General features: G+C 41.5%; 1 protein-coding gene and 1 pseudogene across 4 annotated transcripts in view; one reads left to right on the top strand and one right to left on the bottom strand.

The window, feature by feature from the left end:
- DAB1 (DAB1, reelin adaptor protein) overlaps positions 1–17,327 on the bottom strand; it is a 1,342,273-nt gene that overhangs the window by 1,225,730 nt on the left and 99,216 nt on the right. The gene's annotated exons all lie outside the window — the stretch shown is intronic.
- LOC113890344 lies at positions 1,563–1,973 on the top strand (annotated as a pseudogene).

Genomic DNA, 17,327 nt, shown 5'->3' with positions numbered 1-17,327 from the left:
TTAAACTTTTCAATAGGACTTTAAGTATATTCTCTTTTGCTGAAATTCATTAGGTTCATGGATCCGGGATACTCAACTCATTATATAGACAGGAACACTACAGAGGTGAAGAAATGCAGAGAAGTGAGGCTAGATTATGATGCTATTGATCTAAGCTGTGGGGGAGGCCAGTAAATGATCTAAAAATCTCTATTGCAGGCTCCAAGAGAAGAAGGGGACAGGCCATCACCATGAAGAAGCCAGAGGAAGGGAATGGGGGGTACTGATGAAACACTGGACTTGATAATTAAGACCCCCTTCTATCTATTCTCTCTCTCTATGAAAAAGCGCTTTTAAGCATCACACCAATTTGGTCCTGGAATTTGGTCAATCTGGCCTTTTCCATCAGAATATGCTCTACAGAAGGAAAAAGCCTCAAAGGACCCTCCTGGCATGAATGCCCTGCTGCTCCCCTTCACTAGACCAGGGCCAAGATTCCTATCGAGGTAACTAGAGATGAAGAAGGGAACACACCAGGCCCTTGATATTTCTGAGCCTCCGGAAAAGCCAATCCCCCAGGACTCCCTGCAGGCCAGGGGAAAGAGAAACCCTTTGAGGCTCAGCTTGAATCCGCGAGCCTTTCAGAACACTGAGAAAGCTAAACACAGCAGTTCCATGACTACTCATTTGGAAAGAGCCCATCTTTTTCAAAACGTGGGTCTTAAAAGTGGATCATCTATTTTTGCTTTTGTCGCTTTGGCTTTTGGTGTCAAATCCAAAAATTCGTTGCCAAGTCTGATGTCAAGGAGCTTAACCCTTATGTTTTCTCCCAGGAGTTTTCTGATTTCAGGTTTTACATTCAAGTCTATCCATTTTGAGTCCATTTTTTGTATGGTGTAAGATAGGGATCTGATTTCATTCTTTTGTGTGCGGCTGTCTGCAAACAGGATGGGGAAGAGATATCTGTACTCCAATGTTCACTCAGTATTATTCACCGTAGCTAAGATGTGGAAAAGACTTACATGTCCGTGAACAGATGAACAAATAAAGATGTGAGATATATACATCTATGAATACTAGGCTTTCTTCTGTACATTCCTATGAGCTTATACCCTCTTGGGTATAGCCCTGTTTTCTGCTTAGACACAAACTGACAGACCAGTATCTGATGTTATTTCTTAAAAATTAAACGTGTCTTTGTCCCCTTCTTCCATCTCCGACTTTTGGGCATCTAAGCTGCCACAAGCCTCTCTCTGGTCTAGGCGCATGCCTACGTTTTAGTCTCAATACTTCCTTTTTCCCTACTCTGCACCATGCACCCCTGCTTAACACTTTGCTATTTGGTCTCTGTGGTTTTCTGCAAAGGTTACATTTCCTTCACTTACTCTCTTTGTCTCCTGGCAAGCTCCTATTCACCTCTCAAAATTACACTAAAAGATTTGCAGGCGCCAATCTCCAAAATAGCCCTCTTCCATTACACATCTAGCAGGCAGCCTCAGCTAACGCCAGAGCCCCTTTAAAGATGTCCCCTGCCACAGCAATGTGAAGAGGCTAGAGAGACCCCTGGACCAACTAAAGCCTGCATGCCACTGCATTCCTGTGTCCAGCACCTATGTCCCACTGCTGTAGCCACCATACCCAAGAGAAATGCTGAAGGGGATGCTAAAGGAGATTAGGCCAAGGTGAAGGAAGAACCACAGAGAAGATCTGCAAGGTTATCTGCTAACCTGCTCCTCCAAAGCCAGCGCCCAAGACTAAAAAGGCCCCTGCAAAGAAGGTACCCAAAGGGAAAAAGGGGAAAGCTGGTGCTGGTAAGGGTGGGAATAACCCTGCAGAAAATGGAGATGCAAAACAGACCAGGCACAGAAAGCTGAAGGTGCTGGAGATGCTAAGTGAAGGGTGTGCATTTCTGATAATTGTGTACTTCTGGTGACTGTACAGTTTGAAATACTATTTTTTATCAAGCTTTACAAAAATGCAGATTTTTGTTTTACTTTTTTTTAAGCTATGTTGTTAGCACACAGAATACTTCATTGCTGTTTTTTGGGGGGAAAGGCACATGTCTCTAACAGGATGTCTCAGAAGCTGAATTGACGTGGGGGAAAAACACCTTTCCCGTCTAGTTTTGAGAGACTTCCTGTTGGTTCCCAGGAAAGAGGGATTCCTTGATGTTGACACACATTAACCACTGTGGCACAAACGCCTTGTGATGTGGAAAAAGTAAAATTTAGTTTTTATGTCCTCTTCTCCTTCTCCACCTCAGCATAGGAATTACTCCCCTAAACCCAGAGACCTGTGGAACCTAACCCCCCAAAACTGACGACCAGCCCTTATGGCAGAAAGTGAAAAGGAACTAAAAAGCCTCTTGATGAAAGTAAAAGTGGAGAGTGAAAAAGTGGGCTTAAAGCTAAACATTCAGAAAACGAAGATCATGGCATCTGGTCCCATCACTTCATGGGAAATAGATGGGGAAACAGTGTCAGACTTTATTTTTCTGGGCTCCAAAATCACTACAGATGGTGACTGCAGCCATGAAATTAAAGGACGCTTACTCCTTGGAAGGAAAGTTATGACCAACCTAGATAGCATATTCAAAAGCAGAGACATTACTTTGCCAACAAAGGTCCGTCTAGTCAAGGCTACAGTTTTTCCTGTGGTCATGTATGGATGTGAGAGTTGGACTATGAAGAAGGCTGAGTGCCAAAGAATTGATGCTTTTGAACTGTGGTGTTGGAGCAGACTCTTGAGAGTCCCTTGGACTGCAAGGAGATCCAACCAGTCCATTCTGAAGGAGATCAGCCCTGGGATTTCTTTGGAGGGAATGATGCTAAAACTGAAACTCCAGTACTTTGGCCATCTCATGCGAAGAGTTGACTCATTGGAAAAGACTCTGATGCCGGGAGGGATTGGGGGCAGGAGGAGAAGGGGACGACAGAGGATGAGATGGCTGGATGGCATCACTGACTCGATGGACGTGAGTGTGGGTGAACTCTGGGAGTTGGTGATGGACAGGGAGGCCTGGCGTGCTGCAATTCATGGGGTTGCAGAGAGTCAGACACGACTGAGTGACTGATCTGATCTGATCTGATGTCAGGCAATCTGGACTTTCCATCGTCACCATTGAGATGGTGTCCTTCAAAAGAGGAGCAGTTCATTTTTTTATACTGTGTCTCCTCAGAGTGATACTTCTGCCATTTTCATTTCCATTTGCTGAAAGTCAGGGTCGGCTTGTGAAAAGTTGTTAAACAACATGCTAAATGTAAAATGTCAACCCTCAGTCTAAACTTTCCCTGTTCAGAGCATCACATGAAGATTTCATTGGGTTTCATAGTGGCTTTCTGATTTTGGTAGTCCATTTGAAAAAGGCAGTTTGAAAGTTGTATACGGTTAATGACTCTCTGCTCATATCCTGCCTGAAATACCACGATTGTTTATGAAAAGTATCTTTAATAAAGCTGGATACAGTTTGGCTTGAAAAAAAAAAATAGATGTCCCCTGTCCTCCTTACCTGGCGAGCAGCCTCTGCCAGGACTGGCATTCCCTCAAAGTGTCCCCTGACCTGGGTGGCTGGTCCCATATTCAGAAAGCCTGCAACAGTCACGGCGGCACTAGCATGCCTGCAGCAGTTGTGGAGCAGCCACACTAAGAGGGCACACCCTCCCCACACAAGGGGATCCTCCTGGAACACCTGGCTCTGGTGACCAGGGCAGACCATGCTATTGGGTCCCCAGGATACCTTCTACATAAAACCACTCCTTTCAAACTGGGAAGCATAGCTAATCTACTTAATATGTAAAAACAGAGAGCTAGACAAAATAAGGAGACAAAGGAATATATTCCAGATGAAAGAATACACAAAACCTCAGAAAAAGAACTAAATGAAACAGAGATAAGCAGTCTATCAGAAAAAGTTCAAAATAATGGTCATAAAGATACTAACTGAACTTGAAAGAATAATGGAGGAATAAAGTGAGAACTTCAAAAAGACAAAAGATAAAAAAAGAACCAACGAGAGCTGAAGAATACCATAACTAATGAAAAAATACACTAGAGGGAGTTGAGACCAAATTAGAGGATGCAGAAGAAGGGATCAGTGATCTAGAAGAGACAGTAGTGGAAATCACCTAATAATAACAATAATAATAATGATTTTTTAAAAGAGGAGAATTTAGAAGACTTCTGGAACAACATCAAACATACTAACATACTAACATTCACATTATATGGTACCAGAAGAAGAGAGACAAAGGGTCAGAAAATCTATTTGAAAAAAACAGAATAATGGCTGAAAATTTCCCTAAACTGCTGAAGGAAACAGATATCCAAGTTCAGGAAGGAGAGTCCCAACCAAGATGAACCCAAAGAGACCCACACCAGACAAATTATAGTTAAAATGTCAAAGAGATAAAGAGAATCTTAAAAGCAGCAAGAGAAAAACAACTAGTCACAAAACAACTATCATAATACCAATGCCATTTGTCACAGAATCAGAAAAAATAATCCTAAATTTGGTATGGACCTATAAAGCAATCTTGAGAAAGAAGAACAAAGCTGGAAGTATCAGGCTCTCCAATTTCAAACTATACTACAAAGTTCTAGCAATCAAAACTGTATGATACTGGCATATACGTGTGTGCACACACACATACACACACAAACACAAAGATCAATAGAACAGAATAAAGAGTAAAAAAATAAACTCACACTTCTATGGTCAACTAATCTATGATAAAGAATATACAGTGAGGGAAAGACAGCTTCTTCAATAAATGGTGTTGGAAAAACTGGGCAGCTGCATGCAGAAGGATGAAACTGAACCATTTTCTTATACCATATTCAAAAATAAACTCAAAGAAGATTAAAGACTTTTGTGTACAACCTAAACCCATAAAACTCCTAAATAAAAATGTGGGCAGTAAAATCTTTTGTATATATCTTGGAACTATTTTGGATCTGCCTTCTTAGGTAAGGGCAATAAATGCAAAAATAAATGCAAATTATTCCATCAAATTAAAATGAAAGCTTCTGCACAGAAAAAAAGAAACAATCAACAGAAAAAAGCAAGCTACCAAATGGGAGAATGCATTTGCAAAAAATATATCATAAGGGGTTAAATTCAAAATACATAAAGAATTCATAGGATACAATTTCAAAAAGAAACAATCCAATTAAAAAACCAACAGAAAACCTGAATAGTCATTTTCCACAGAAGACATAACACAGCCAGTAGACACATGAAAAAATGCTCAATATCACTAATCATCAGAGAAATGCAAATCAAAACTACAATGAGATACCAACTCACATCTCTTTGGGTTCATCTTGGTTGGGACTCTGCCTTCTGAACTTGGATATCTGTTTCCTTCAGCAGTTGAGGGAAATTTTCAGCCATTATTCTGTTTTTTGTTTTTTTTTTTCAAATAGATTTTCTGCCCCTTTGTCTCTCTTCTTCTGGGACCATATAATGTGAATGTTAGTATGTTTGATGTTGTTCCAGAAGTCTTCTAAATTCTTCTCTTTTAAAGGAGATGAATAGTCAGAATGACTATTATCAAAAGACAACAAATAACAAGTGTTGGCAAGGAGGCAGAGCAAAAGGAAACCTTCGTGCACTATTGGCAGGGATATAAATTGGTGCAGCCACTAGGAAAAACAGTACTGAGCTTTGTAAAAAAATAAAATAAATAAAATAGAGCTGCCATATAATCCACCAAATTCATTTCCGAACATTTACATGATGAAAATAAAAACATAAATTTGAAAAGATATATTGTAAGTAAAGCTGCAGCAAATATATCTTTTCAAATTTATGTTTTTATACATGGCATCAACCTGTGTCCATCAATAGATGAAAGGATAAAGAAGATGTGGTGTATATAAACAATGGAATATTACTCAGCCATTAAAAAAAGAACAATACCTTACCATTTACAACACAGATGGACCTAGAGGGCATTGTGTTGAGTGAAATAAGTCACACAGAGAAAGACAAACAACATATGATTCTACTTAGTTGTGGACTCTTTAAAACAAAAGGATAAAGAAAACAAAACAGAAATAGACTCATAGATACAAAGAACGAACTGTTGGTTGCCAGAGGAGAGAGGTGGGGCATTGGGCAAAACAGGTAAAGGGGATTAAGAGGTACAACCTCGCAGTTATAAAGTAAATAAGTCATGGGGACATAAATATACAGCATAAGGAATACAGTTGATAATACTGTAATAACTTAAATGGGGACAGACAGTTATTAGACTTACCATGGTGATCACTTTACAATGTATTTAAATGTTGAATAGCTATGTAGTATACCTGAAATTAACATTAGTGTATACCTGAAATTAACATATTGTTGTACATCAACTCTACTTCAATAAGAAAAAAACGGAGGCTCAGAGACTCCCTTCCCAATGCCAGTCTGACCTGTCTGATGTGGATGCACTCTTAATTTTCTTTCATAACCTCTGTCACAGGATCTTTTCTATTTGCCTGCATGTCTGTCTCCCATCCTTGGCTCTAAGCTCCTGGAGAATGGGCACACTGTCTTACTTCTGCCTCTAGTGGATTATTAGGGCTTGTGTAGAGTAGGTGTTCACACATTTTTTCTTTTGCTGTTTCATTTGTTTAGTAACTGAGAAATTAGTTGATAGATCTCTTTTGGTCACCCAGAGATCTTTTATCCTCATTCAAGGCTCTCAAGTATTTTCTGAATAGATAAAGTTGCTGGAAAATTGAGGTACCAATTGAGGTACCTTCAAGTAAGTGGAGGTCACTCCATCAAGTTTCCAAGTATTATACTTTGATCCATCCACACTTGGCAGCCAGGTATTACAGAAGAATAGATGGCTTGGATGTTTGCAGCAAATGCAATCATTCTTCACAGGGATGGTAATAAGCAACATTACCAATTTCAACCTTGCTGCTGCTGCTGCTAAGTCGCTTCAGTCATGTCCAACTCTGTGCGACCCCATAGACGGCAGCCCACCAGGCTCCCCTGTCCCTGAGATTCCCCAGGTAAGAACACTGGAGTGGGTTGCCATTTCCTTCTCCAATAATTTCAACCTTCAGTTCAGTTCAGTTCAGTCGCTCAGTCATGTCCAACTCTTTGTGACCCCATGAATCACAGCACACCAGGCCTCCCTGTCCATCACCAACTCCCAGAGTTCATTCAGACTCACGTCCATCGAGTCGGTGATGCCATCCAGCCATCTCATCCTCTGTCGTCCCCTTCTCCTCCTGCCCCCAATCCCTCCCAGCATCAGGGTCTTTTCCAATGAGTCAACTCTTCGCATGAGGTCGTCAAAGTACTGGAGTTTCAGCTTTAGCATCAGTCCTTCCAAGAAAATCCCAGGGCTGATTTCCTTCAGAATGGACTGGTTGGATCTCCTTGCAGTCCAAGGGACTCTCAAGAGTCTGCTCCAACACCACAGTTCAAAAGCATCAATTCTTCGGCACTCAGCCTTCTTCACAGTCCAACTCTCACATCCATACATGACCACAGGAAAAATCATAGCCTTGACTAGACGGACCTTTGTTGGCAAAGTAATGTCTCTGCTTTTCAATATGCTATCTAGGTTGGTCATAACTTTCCTGGTCCTTCCCTTTTTCAAGCTCTGCATTTCTTTCAAGGTTTAATTCTCCATCCCCAATTCACATAAGGCTCTCATCTTTGATTGCATTCTCTTTACCCTGGTGTTCTGCTTCTAGCTGTGTGAACTTGGCCACATTACTTCCCCTCTCTGTGCCTCATTTGCCTTCACTGTCAAATGAGGTAGGATGGAAAATGACTGTCTACCAGCCCATGTGATTCAACAAGTGCTTTCTAAACATCTCCTTGGCAACTGGTAGTTCTCTGCAGAGGAGACAGTGCCAGGTAGAAACTGGCTTAATGTAGAGTAGAGACCTGGAAGAGCTAGGGGTAGGGAGGGTACAGACTGTGCCGTCTGCAGTCCATATTCCAGTCTCCCCTCCTATCTTTAGTTCTGTCAATCATCTAGGTCTCTGGGTTTTTGGTCAAGGAAAAGACATTATCTTTCTGATAGGACTGTTGTAAATCAAAAGAGTTAATGGGTGTGAAGGATATCTGGCAACTGTAAAGTTATAGAGTCATTATGATTCCTCTAAAGTAAACTGCAAATGTCAATGGGGGTGTTTCATGACTTAAATCACCGTTTACCAAAATGCATTTCATGAACCTGGTTCTGTGAAGTATTTACAGGAGTTACAGGGTGAAGGGGTAGGAAAAGCCAAGTTCTGTGGTCAAATCATTTCAAGGAACAATGCGATGACAAAGACAAAAGACAAAGACAAAAAGGGTTTTTTACTGAGGAGGGCCCTGTGCCAGCCGCCAAGCGCTGTGAATCTAAAAAGGGGAACATGTTTTTGCAAGGCTTCTCAGTCCCTTTTGGCCACAGACCTCTTTTTCTGGATAGAGCATCAGATGAGCATATTTTGGAAAATGCTGTCCTGAACCAACAGAATAATGTTGCCATAGAAGTCTTGGATGCTTTTAACAAATTTAGGAGAGGTATCTTGGGCAGGTAAGAGGGGTTTTCTGTATGTTTAACTTCCTAACTATGGCGGAAGATAATCATAAGCTGCCAAATGCTGGAGGGTGGGGAAGTTGTAACTTGGAGTAAAGACCCCTGGGTTGCAACCCCAGCTCTACCACCAGCCCCCTGTGTGACCCTGGACCACTCTCTGAGGCTCAGTTTGCTCATGTATAAAACATAGGGCTGGATGGTGGGAGCATCAGGACCACCAGAGACCAGTCTGAGATGCCCATACCACTTCCACAGAGTGCTTGCTGTGGGGAAAGAAGAGGAAAAACAAGGCAGCGTGCATATTTGACGTCATAGGAAAACACAGCCGCACTCAGCTCTCAGATCATCAATTCAGGAGTAGGTCACCTGGAATCCAAGGTTCCCTAGTGACAAGGCCCCAGATGGTGGAACCTGAGGTTAGCATATGAGCAGCCTATTCGAGAAGACTCTGGTGGGGAGATGCCCTCACCACTGGCTGCCCATTTTACCTCCTAACACTTCAGAAGTGACTTAGATAACACCACTTATTCTGGGGCTGGGGTCTCTTTCTGTGCTACCTCAGTGTTTTCATATGTTCCCCTATACTCCACACCCACCACTCAAATGGACACAAAGGTCAGTGTCTGATGGCCTCCTAACACTCAGGACTGCATTAATCTTGGACCCATGGCAAAAAAAAAAAAAAAAAAAAAGAAGCTGACCTCAATATTCATAGCCATGCTCTTGAAATCCCAGATTTATGATGTGTGGAAGGCATTTGCAAAGTTTCACATTTGCATTTTCTACTCCACTGGTGATAGATTGAAAGCATTAGCTGCAAAGCAAGTAAAACCCAGAGGCTGGAAGGAATTCAAATCCATTTGATTCAACAAGTGCTTTCTGAACATCTACTAGGCAACTGGTAGCTTCTCTGCACAGAGCAGAGGGTAAGGAGGGGACTTCCACTTATCAGAGTTATCAAGACTTATTGTCTTCCTGGCACAGCTGTTCTCTTTAATCCTCACTGTGAGGCATTTGGTAACACCAGTTGACAGGTAAAAAGGTCGAAGAAGCAACTAACTTGCCAAATATCACAAATATATAGAAATCCAGATTTTGATTCTAATATCTGTCTGATTCTAAAGTCTGAGCTATTTCCACTAAAACTACACTTTTTTACTAGTTATGGATGGGATAAAAATTTGTGACCCTCAGGAGGCGATGAGGGTTTGGAGAAATAACTCAGGAAAAAAATGGACAGAATGGTGGGAGGTACACAGAACTAAGAATCAGGAACTAAGTGTTTTTGTCTGCTTTGATTTCTGAGAAAACAATAAAACTACATGCTTGTATACCTATATCTGTTTTTTAAGATCAGTTAAAAACTACAAATATTGATTTATGTTCTACTTCACAGAGTCACAATTTCAGAATATGATTTTACAATTGCCATATAGATCATCTTAAGTCCATTGTTTTGCAGGTAAGAAAAAGAATTCTCAGACACCTTAAATAACTTGCCTGGGGTCATATAGTAAGCCCTCCGTACTCTATCCACCCATGCATCTCTACAACTTCTATCCATCTACCCTCCATCCAACATCTATCCATCCAACCATCCATCCTTCCATTATATATATATATATATATATATATATATATATACACTCATCCACCTGTCCTCTATCTATCCACCCTGCGTCCATCCATCTCCCACCCATCTACCCATCAAGCCATCCTTCCTTCTAGCCAACACTGGGCAAGCACCTATTCTAAACCAGGTCCCAAACCAGACCCCAAAGAACTCCAGGCTTCCTGCCCATTCCAGCAGCATGTTTTTACTATAAGAGTGAATCTGGACCAAAGCTCTACTCCATGATAGAAGGCTACATATCAAAGTGTCACAAATAAAGAATATATGAGGTGAGAGGAAAGTTCTCCAGGGCTTGGACTTGCTATCATATTTCAGCCTGGATGCCTCTGGAGCTTGAGCAGAGGGCACAGGCATGCATCTGAGCAGAGGGCACATGCATGCATCTGAGGATTATGGGAAGGTGATGGTCTGATATTTGGAAATTGATCAAGACCTGTAGCTCTAGCCTAGACTGGGCCTGAAAAAATATTTCCTCATAAAAACAATATTATAATTTCATTAAAAATAGTGAATATTGGCATAATTTTTTACTAATTATATTTATTCATTCACAAATACTTGTTGAGTACCAATGATGCATTTCATATGCTTTTCATTTAATGCTCACAATAAGTTTATAAGGTTGATATTAATATTTTCTCCACCTTCATATTAGGGGTGCAGAAACTGAACTCAGAGAAGTCTGTACCTTTCCCATAATCAAATAGATAGTAAGTAAAAGAGCCAATATTTTAACCCAGGATTCTTGGACTTCAAAGTTGATCCTAAACTAAGCTGTCTCCAAAAAGCTTGTGCTTCAAAGGGAGAAGGAATAACTCCTTGCTATGGGGTTCAGAGAAAGACTCATAGAATAGAATTCTAATCAGAAAAAAGGTAGTATTCTGGACAGGGCCAAAAAGGGTGTCTCCAGGAAGAGAAACAGCTTGTGTAAAGAGATAGGAACAAGGGAGCTGAGTTCAGGAAAAACCAGGTGGGCTGTGGTGACAGAGCCATGAGTTGGGAAGATGTAGGTGGGGTCCTGTTGTACTTGATCTTAATCCTATGAATAATAAGGAGCCACTGAAGGCTTTTGAGCAGGAAGGTGATACAATAAAATCCATGCTTTTACGATATCGATCTAGTGGTTGTGAAAGCATGAAGGAAGAAGATCCTTTAAGAGGACAATGTTTAAGAGACTTCTCCAGAAAAGAAGAATAAAAATGTAAGCAGGGTGGCAATGACAAGAAAGAAAAAGGAAGAGAAGAATACAAAGATGCTAAACAGGTTGAATAGATAGATGAGCGAATGGATGAATGGCTGGTTAGACGGATGGATAGCTTGATGGCTGTCTGGCTGGCTAGGTAGATGAATGGATAAGTGATTGGGTGGATGGATGGATGGATGGGTGAATGGGTAGATAAAGGGATGGTTATTTGTGCTTGTGTAAGAATTTCTCTATTATGAATCTATTTCCTTTCCTTTGAGCTCTACCAACAGTGTGCATAATTTTTGGCTTTCCCCCTAGTGAGACCTCAGTAACAACCATAACTGCAGATCTGGCAGCCTCCACTTCATTCTATTTTCTGGGGAGAAAGGCCAAAACATGGAAGCCTCTCCATTCATCCACTCTGCACATCATCTTGAGATTCTTCTGCCAAACCATGATTTCATCATGTCTCCACATGTTGTCAATGAAATTAAAAAATATAACAAATGTTATTTTTGCTGTCATTCATGACATGTACTAAACACTGTATTAAGTGTATGATATAAGCCTGTGAAAAGCCTAAGTTTTGCTATTAGGCTTAATTTGATTTTATCCTGACCAGACCATTGGAAAAGACCCCAATGCTGGGAAAGATTGAAGGCAAGAGGAGAAGGGGACGACAGAAGATGAAATGGTTGGCATCCCTAACTTGATGGACACGAGTTTGTGTAAGCTTCAGGAGTTGGTGATGGACAGGGAAGCCTGGCATGCTGCAGTCCATGAGGTCGCAAAGAGTCAGACATGACTGAGTGACTGAACTGAACTGAAACCACTTATTAGATATGTGACCTTGGACAAGTGATTCAATTGTATTCAAGCACACCCATAAAATGGTGATATCACCAACTTATAGGGCTGTTACAGGAATTAAATGAGCTAATATATAAAGTGATCAGTGTAAAATATATGATCAATAAATGGAAACTATATGTTTAAATAAGGTCTTTTAATTTCTATAATGGAGTTCTTTTTAATATCTTCCTATTTCTCAAGGATCACTGGGTGTCTGTGTTCCCTTAAACAGGGACCCTCTGTAATGGCATATTTTTGGCATTTGGAAGATAGGCCCTCTCACACCACCACAATCACTCTTTATCACAAATCCACAAATTTCATGTCCTTTTTTTCAGCCTTTAACAACGGGCAGACTCATCCCTCTATCTTCACAAGTCTTTTCTCTATTAAGGCAAATTCCCATCATTTGGTCCAGATGCCACATGTTGACTCAATAGGAGACCACACTCTCCAGTGTTTCCAAGAGTTCTGCAGTGCAATCAGGTGTCACAACTGTATCTTTAGCATTGACATCAAAGAGAAGTGTCATATTCAACAGAGCTTGCTAGAGGAAGTGCTGTGATCTGATATCAACGTGTGTACAACAAACTGATGTTTGTAGCATTTGTCTCCCTCCATCATCTTGAGCAACATCACAATAGTGAAAAGGATGGGGAAAATCCTTAAAAGCATGAAGATAAGAAGGTACAAGGATCCAGGTGAAACCGCTTCCCTTTGTTCACTCTCTTCCCTCTGTCTAAACCTTACACAGCTTGTGCAAGCCAACACCATTGCCATCCTTCAGAAGCCTCTTCTATAGGCTTCCTCTCTGGTTGAGATGGCCATGGACACCCCCTTTGCACAATGAGCTCATCCATAGTCAGGCAAGGATCATGCTCTCACCTTCCTTGTCTCTCCTGCCACACTCCCGGTACACCTCATTTATCCTCCTGCCACTCAGCTGCCCTTTGTCCCTCAGTCATATGAGGATGAAACAGGAGTATGATGCCAGGAACATTAAGCTGGTGTTTCAGAAACAGTTTTCATGGAACAGTGAGCTAAGCATATGATTTTTAAAAAGATGGTTTCCAGATGAACTGTTAATTCCATTTTTAATTCTGTTGACATTCCCTGGGGGACTGAGTGATGGTGTTTTTGTTTCTGCAGGAAATGGAGTTTCTTCATCGTTGATCTAAGGGAGATGGGAACTGCCATTAAAACTGCAGTCTCATTCCTAGCCCACATGAGGGCAGAAATTGGAGCTTTTAAATACAAGGGGAGAGATTTCTTTGAATCTAACTCTTTGCACCTTTATGTTCCCCTGAGTCAGGGAAGGAAAGAAAGAGCAGATAACCTTATAGCATATTTTCTGAACCCCTATATTTCAGAGAAAATCTCTTCTGCACCTTTTCACACCTGCCTAATTCCTTCTTAGACTGCTGCCTCTAGCCACCTTCCCTGATCGTCCCACAGCACAGAAATTGCTCCATTCTCTCTGCCTTTTCTTTATGCCTCTGTCTTAACCTCTCACAGTCTGATTCTTATATGAATCCATCATCTGCACGTCTCACCAGAAGAAGTGCAATAAGTTCCTTAAGACAGTGGTTCTCAAAGTGGTCCTTGGACCTGCAACATCAGCATCATTTAGGAACTTGTTGGAAATGCAAATTCTTGCCCTTCTCCCTTCTCCAATAACCTGCAACCAGCTATCGAGTCAGAAACTCTGGGGGTGAGGCCAGCAATCTGAGCTTTAACAAAGCTCCCAGGAGATTCTAAAGCATGCTGAAGCTTGAGGACCACTGCTTTAACAGTGGCACCTGGTGGAGTGTCCCCCCCTCCCACCACACACATATACATACATAGTAGGAGTAGGTTCTCAATAAATGTTTTGTTGAATGGAACTGTTTAATGATACAGCCCCTAACATACTGCTAATTATAATCCATTATGGAAAAAAAGACGTGAAGGAGCACTCATTCAAGAACAGAGATGAGCCATAAACATGCAACCGGTCAGCTCTCCACCCTACTTAGACCAACATAAAATGTTTTAAAAGATCATTTCAGATAACAGCGGGCGTTCATTCCAAATCAGTTGATAGCTGCTTTGTGTCTGAGACATCCCTGGAATGTTTATTGTCAGGAGTTCTTCACCATTAACGATGGTATTTGGTTGGAGAGTTCTGAAACCTCTGTTTGCACTGAAGCTGTTTCACAGTCTGAGAAGGTGGCACCTACAGCGTTTGGGAGCCCTGGCAGAGAAGGCAGGTGATAACAGTGCTTATTACTGTATGCATTCAATATAGAGCAGGTCAAAATCCTGTTCCCTGGAACACAAAAACTACCTGGAATAAGAGCCTGAAATAACACAGCTGTCCTCTAAGCTATTATTTTCCTCCAGTATCATCATCGTAAAGGGTTTCACTTTACTTACCTTTCTCAAGAAAGACTCCCAGCTCCCAAACAAAAGATAATAGTCCCAAGACTCAGATCCTTTCTACCCCAACAGAACTTACATATGTATTTTTTTTTCACACAACCAGATTTTAACGACACAAATAGAATGATGTCTTGCCAGAGTATTTGTAACTGTTTTTTTCTCATGAATTCCTTCCTTCCATTTAGTTGCATTGTATTTCTTTAAGGAGGGTCAGTGCATTTTAATCACAATGTACACTGGCTGGCTAGAGCTACTGATGCAAGAATTCAAAGCTCAGTTCATTTAGACGTGAACTACAAGTTCAATGAGAGAAGCAAAGGGTAAAATGAAATTACACAGCCTTTTGGCTGATTTCCCATTTCTGTGTCTATAAAGGCATGGGATGGCCTTTGATGCCCCAGATTTCTGGAACAATAATGCCCTAGAAAGAGTTCATATAATATTAATAGCATGTTATTGAAGGAGATAAATATAAAACCCAAATTAAAAAAAAAAAAAAAAACTGATTTGGCAAGTAAAGATTATCAAAAGTCCTTTCTCTCTTATTTCTAACTAACAATCATCACCAAAATAATAACTAACATTTGTACAGAGCTTTGCAATTTATGAAACACTCTTATATCCATTAAGTCAGTTAACCAGCATGGTCAGTACTAATAGCTAAGATTTATATAGAGTTTACGACACACCAGGCATCGTGCCAAGAACCTCACGTGAATTATGTAACTTCATGTTCATAACAGTCTTCTCATGTGTCCTTATTTTACACAAACAGAAACTAAAGTTGTGACTAGATCACACAGCTAGTAAGTGATAAAGCTAAGATGTAACCCAAGGCTTCTGATTCTACTAGAATCTGCTACTATCTACCAGCATCCTGTTCTAGTATTATACTAATGTCTAGATACTATCCACTGGTATCTCATATCTAGCTAGCAGCATCTTAGAGGAAAGAAATTCAGACTCAGGAAGATTGTGTGATAAGCCCAGAGTCACCCAGCAGTAAGCAGCAGAGCTTGAACAAGGACCTAAGTGTCCCCAGTTCTCAGTTTTAAGACAGCCCCTGTGATCTCTTCACACAGTGTTCACACATAGGCCCAAGCAAGACAAAGGCCCCTGTGGCTATTCCAGCCTGCCTCCTCTGCAGACAGACCTTGTGTCTAGTTGAACTTTCCTTCTATAATTAACACACAGAAAAAATGAAACGTTGTGAAGAAAGAGAAATAAGAGCTACTGGAAAAAGAACAGAAACAGAAACAAAGCAAGTGTCAGTGAGGGGGTGGGCACTCAGCCTGGAGCAGCAGAACGCAGACAGGAGATGGAAACCTTTTGTACTTGCTCAGTTCAGAAAGGCCACATTGTACTGCAGGACAGAACCAGCCCAAACTAGTTTCACATGCCAAGGAATGCCACTGCATTCCCTTCACAGTGGCTTCTCCTCCTGTGGGACTATCCAAGACTTGTTCTGGGCTTCCATGACTTCCAGACCGTAGGCTTTTGGAGGGCAAGGACTCGGCTTGCAGCTGCAGCATCTTGCTTAATGCCTGGCACTTGTGAAACTCCCAAAGGGTTTTGGTGCATAGAACTGCAGAGAATCTCGCTGCCATTATTAGAGATGCTCCCACTTCTCTGCCTCAGTTTCCCATCTGTAAAATGGGAACAGTAAAAGTACCTCCTTCACAGGACCATCTGTGCTGCTACTGCTGCTGCTAAGTCACGTCAGTCGTGTCCGACTCTGTGCGACCCCATAGACCTACTAGGCTCCGCTGTCCCTGGGATTCACCAGGCAAGAATACTGGAGTGGGTTGCCATTTCCTTCTCCAATGCATGAAAGTGAAAAGTGAAAGTGAAGTCGCTCAGTCATGTCCGACTCAGCAACCCCATGGACTGAAGCCTACCAGGCTCCTCCGTCCGTGGGATTTCCCAGGCAAGAGTACTGGAGTGGGTTGCCATTACCTTCTCCGATTCTGTGCTAACATACAACATACATATAAGACATATAACACGTTGTCTGGCCCCACTGTGTGTTCCATAACTGATGGTTGCTGCTATTAAAGTTTAATATTGGCATCAAATGAAATCAAGTCACTATCTGCTATAATTAGATTATCCAGCCCAGTTTCCTCATTTTATAAATGAGGGATTGCAACCCAGGGAGGGAGCGCAGCTTATGCAAAGTCACTCAGTATTTAGCAAGTGGGGGAAATAGAAAATCAAGGCTACCTCCAGCCTTTTGATGCAGTGTTCTTTCCTGATGATATGTGCTTCGCTGACATCAGGGATGGAGTTTGGGCAGACATGTCTACCTCCCAGCCCAGCCCAGGAATGCAAAGAGCTGAAGGAGATGATTCAGAGTCTAAGCCAAATAACTTGCATTGAAAACCTACTGTATGCTAAACATTTTCACAAATACTATGAATATCTCATTTGAGGCCTCAGCATAAGACTGCAAGAAGCAAGTATTATTATTGGCCTCTTTTTGCAGCCAAGGAAACTAAGGATTGGAGATACTAACTTAAAAGCTACCCACCGAGGAGAGGGTAAGATGCATGGAGAGAGTAACATGGAAACTTACATTACCGTATATAAAATAGATAGCTAATGGGAATTTGCTGTATGTCTCAGGGAACGCAAACAGGGGCTCTGTATCAACCTAGAGGGGTAGGAGGGGGAGGGAGATGGGAAGGAGGTTCAAAAGGGAGGGGACACAAGT

The sequence above is a fragment of the Bos indicus x Bos taurus genome, chromosome 3 (assembly GCF_003369695.1).
Source record: "Bos indicus x Bos taurus breed Angus x Brahman F1 hybrid chromosome 3, Bos_hybrid_MaternalHap_v2.0, whole genome shotgun sequence".
Classification (NCBI taxonomy): Eukaryota; Metazoa; Chordata; class Mammalia; order Artiodactyla; family Bovidae; genus Bos; species Bos indicus x Bos taurus.
Note: the sequence above shows the minus strand (reverse complement) of the source record. Positions and strands in the feature narration are given on the sequence as shown.